General features: G+C 41.5%; 1 pseudogene; it reads right to left on the minus strand.

Moving 5' to 3' along the window:
- Nucleotides 1–257: 257 nt before the first annotated feature.
- On the minus strand, nucleotides 258–1146 carry LOC101726297 (translationally-controlled tumor protein-like; annotated as a pseudogene).
- Nucleotides 1147–4535: the final 3389 nt, after the last annotated feature.

Here is a 4535-nt window from a genome sequence, read left to right on the forward strand (position 1 = left end):
CTTTCAAGCTTTTTAATGATTAATATTTAGCCTAACTCCTTCATTGCCTGGAAAAGGCTTGTTGCACTGGACAGCCTCCAAATAAAGTCAAATACAAAGGCCTTGCAAGCGTGGGTCTTATAGGAAACTACCAGATCAGTCAAACATCAATGATCCTCTGGGAATAAGGCTTCAAAAGAGGTGCGGTTCCATTCTTCTTTCTCTGGTAGATACAAAATTCCTGGGTTCATCATTAATGTGGATTGTTATTTTTAAGGCTATTGCAAACCTGGAGAATGGGAGATAAGACATGACAAATCTGAACACCATGATGTTCTTTTTGTTTGTTTGTTTAAATGCATTTTATTTTTAGACAACCTACATGTCATGTTTTGTTTTTTTCCCTAAATAACAATGCCTCCACTCCAAATAAATCAGGGTCAAAATAAACGAAGCGTTCAAGATGACATCAGTCCCATTTGTCTAAAATCCCGGTGTTGTGTGGATGACAAGCAGCAGCCAGTTATGACAAGTGATAGATTCAAGGTAACCACCAAATCCATTAACATTTTTCCATTTCTAAACCATCCTTAAAGAAAATCATAGGGCCGGGGATTTAGCTCAGTGCTTCCGCCGCCTGTTTTGCAAGCACAAGGTCCCAAGTTTGATCCCCGGTACCAAAAAAAATCATAAATGAGGTCACACCATCCTCACGGTAGTCCAGGAGAGCAACCATGCCATCTGGATTCATGTTTGCACCAATAAAGAACTGATAGTTTTTGAAATTAGCAAAGATGTGCTTGATTCGTTCTGCAGCCCCTGTCATAAAAGGTTTTACTCTTTCTGGTCTTTGTTCTTCAAGTTTGCCTTTGATTGATTTCATATAATCTTTGATGTACTTCTTGTCGGCCTCTTTTGTGAAGCTGGTTTCCTGCAAGGGATGGTTCATGACAATATCCACCCCAGTGACTACTGTGCTTCTGGTACCTTTGCCCTCCGGGCCTTCAGCGGAGGCATTTCCACCAATGAGCGGGTCATCAGTGTTACCCTCTGTTCTACTGACCATCTTGCCCTCCACCTCCAGGCGCAGTCGCCTGTGATCTCCCGGATCTTGTAAATGTCAGAGAACATCTCATCATGGCTGATGAGGTCTCAATAGATAATCATGATAGAGGCTAAAGGGAGACGGGGCAGTGCTAGCTTAGCAGGAGCCTGGAGCTCAGAGCAAGAGCAGTGCAGGGGAATGGGGGAGAGAGCGATGTTCTTTGTTCTTACTGAGATTCAGCCATTATTCGTGTGTGTGTGTGTGTGTGTGTGTGTGTGTGTGTGTGTTTTGAGACAGGGTTTCCCTACATAGTTCAGGCTGGCTTTGAACTCACAATGTAGTCCAGGCTGGCCTCGAACTCATGGCGCCCCTCCTGGCTCAGCCTCCTGAGTGCTGGGATTACAGATGTGCCCACCATATCCAGCTAGCCATTATTCTTGAAAAAAAGAAAAAACTAAACACATTGATGTAAGTCTTTGGTAAATTTCCAGAGTCTCAAACAGTTGACTCAAAATATTTTTTGCCAATTTTCTCATTGCTTTTATGGAAGCTAAAAAATTCTAAGAAGGGGGCCTGGGATGTAGCTCAGCCATGCCACACCTGCCTGTCATTCAAAAGGTCCTGAGTTTGAACCCCAGTACCAGGGGGAAAAAATTCTAAGGTCTTCCCTCACCCTGTCACTAAAACCATGCTCAACCTATATTTGTGCACACACATGTACCTAGGAGAAGACTCATTGAAGTTGTAAAGGTGGCTGTCTCCAATAGGTTAGGTTAGAAAGTGAACTAAACTACTAAATTAGTAGTAACAGTAAACCATTTTTTCTATTTAGGAGACACTTTTATACTGTTAATCTCTTCCTATAAAGTGCTCCTATAATTTGGCAGACTGGTTACCAAGTGGGAGGGACAGGCAGACATAGAAAGGAGCTCCCTGGGACAGCATTTTCAGTTACACAGATCCTAGCAGGGGGCCTGTGTTTAATTTATAATCAGGAAGGTGATATTTACAACCTAGTATGAAAGTGGAAATGATGACCCAGACTAAGATATGGTATCATATATGACAAAAGAAACCCTAAAATGCACAAAAATATTCCAAAGCAATAGGAAATACATTAACTCCCAAAGCAAATTCAGAGAAAGTAGAAAAGAAATACAAACAGTAGATGTTTGCAAACATTGACCCTTCACTCTAGTCATATTAATTATTATTTTGCCAGCTACAGGTCAGTACTATAAACAATGTTGCCCAAATGTACGGGGCAGGGGTGGGGGTGGAGAAACTAGAAGAAGAGGTTTTGCTGGGGATGAAGTGACAGCTGATCTTCAGAGAGGGAAAACATTGCTGTTGCAATTACATTATTAAAAAAAATCAAGGAACACAATGTGTTAAAAACTGTGTTAGCTATACATGACTTTCCCATTATTACCTACAGAAAATACTGTTTATTGTCAGACTGTCGGTGCACACCTGTGATCATAGCACTATGGGAGGCTGAGGCAGGAGGAGGATTTTTTTTTTTTTTTTGGTACCAGGGATTGAACTCAGATCCTTCCGCTTGCAAGGCAGGCGGCAGAACCACTGAGCTAAATCCCTGGCCCCAAGGAGGAGGATTTTAAGTTTAAGCCTCACTTGGACAACTTAGTGACTTAGTGAGACCCTGCACCAAAATAAAAAACAAAGAAGGGCTGAGGATGCATCTTAGTATAAAAACCTTAGGTTCACTCCCCAGCATTCCCCACACATACACAACTGTGAATGTGGAAAAGAAGCAAGCTGTGTAGCTCAGTGGTAAAACACATGCTTTATACTAGGGCCCTGAGGCCCTGAGTTCAATCCCCAGCACCAAGAAAAATAAAGAGGAGAGAGAGAGAGAGAGAGTGGAAAAAAGAAAACCCACAGAATGGAAAAAATATTTATAAATCATATATCAGATAAGGGTCTAGTATCCAGAATATAAAAAGAGCAATCATAATGTAACAACAAAACAGTTAAATTAAAAATTGGCATACCCAGGAGGCTGAGGCAGGAGAATCACACCAAGTTCAAGGCCAGCCTCGGGTACAGAGCAACACCCTGTCTCAAAAAAAAAAAAAAAAATTGAGGCCAGGGATTTAGCTCAGTGGCAGTGTGCCTTCCTGGCAAGCATAAGGTTCTGAGTTCAATCCCAGGTACCAAAACCACCACCCCCACCAAAATTGACAAAGAATACAGTGTATAAATGTATTGAAACATCACATCACCTCATAAACATACACAATTGTTATGTGTCAATTTAAAAATATGCTTTGGGACACCGGCTGCCAGTTTGGCCTTGGGGTCAGACGTGGGTGGCAGTGCCCTGCTCCATCTGGCTTGCCCTGCCCACTTGGCCAGATCATCATACTTGGTAAGTTGGAGGGATCATCACCTCCCATTTGAACCTGGACTCTTTTCAGGGGAAAGACAGCTGGAACCTGTAGTAGAACCTTGTAGAGTTCAACCCTGCAGGAAGACAGGGAGCTCAGTTTGGGACTTGCAGCCAGAAATCAGTCTGAATCTCACGGGTCTGTGACTGGCTTACTGAGACTCATTGACTTATAACTGACAGTACCAAAAACAAAAATGAGAAGGCATTTAAGCAAGTCACAAACCCAGACTTCCACCCCACAAAAGGCAATTTCTGGGGAAAATGAGGTGAAAACGTCTGATAATCAACCACCTGGACACCCTGAACTGATAGCACAGGAAGTAACAAGACAGATGAATGAGGCTCTAGAAAAATTCAAAGCAGAAATAATCTCCCAGATAACTACAGAGATGGTGAGCAGAGTGAAAGACATAATTAGAGGCTCTAGAACAGAAACTGATAAAAAAAATAGGGCATAAGAAAGAAATAGAAACCATGATCGTCCAACATAAGAAAGAAATGGAATCCATGAAACAGATTCAAACAGATATTCAGGAGATTAAAAAGTCCATTGAAAGCATGCAGAGCAGATTAAGGGAATCTGAAGATAGAATATCAGATATAGAAGACAGGATTGTGGTTAAGGACCATGAAAACAGAGATTTCTTAAAAATAGTAAGGGACCATGAGAAATCAATCCAGCAGCTGCTAGGTGATGCAAGGAAGAATAACAGACTGAAGAAAAGGTCCAAAGGGGTAGGGGTAGTGGGAGGGGCAGGGGAAAGGAAAGAAGGGAAAGGAAAGATGATAAAAAATGGAAATAAAGTCTTTGTAAATAGGGAAGGGTGGAGGGGGTGAAGGGAGGGCTAGGAATGGGGAAAAAATAAGAACCAAGATGCATTATGTAAAGGTACAATTCCCAATGAGAAATGTAATTGTGTTGTACACCTACAATGTACCAATAAAAGAATTTAATTTAAAAAAAACAAAACAGGAGAAAATACAATTAACATAAAAAAAAACACAACTGTTCACAGAAGTACTAGTAGAAAACTTCCCAGACAGAGGTGGAGAATTGGACATACAGATAAGTGAGGCATATAGAACTCCAACTAGCCA

Source organism: Heterocephalus glaber, unplaced genomic scaffold, assembly GCF_053883595.1.
Source record: "Heterocephalus glaber isolate CG9 unplaced genomic scaffold, H.glaber_assembly_v1.0 deba00001781, whole genome shotgun sequence".
In the NCBI taxonomy this organism is placed as follows: domain Eukaryota; kingdom Metazoa; phylum Chordata; class Mammalia; order Rodentia; family Bathyergidae; genus Heterocephalus; species Heterocephalus glaber.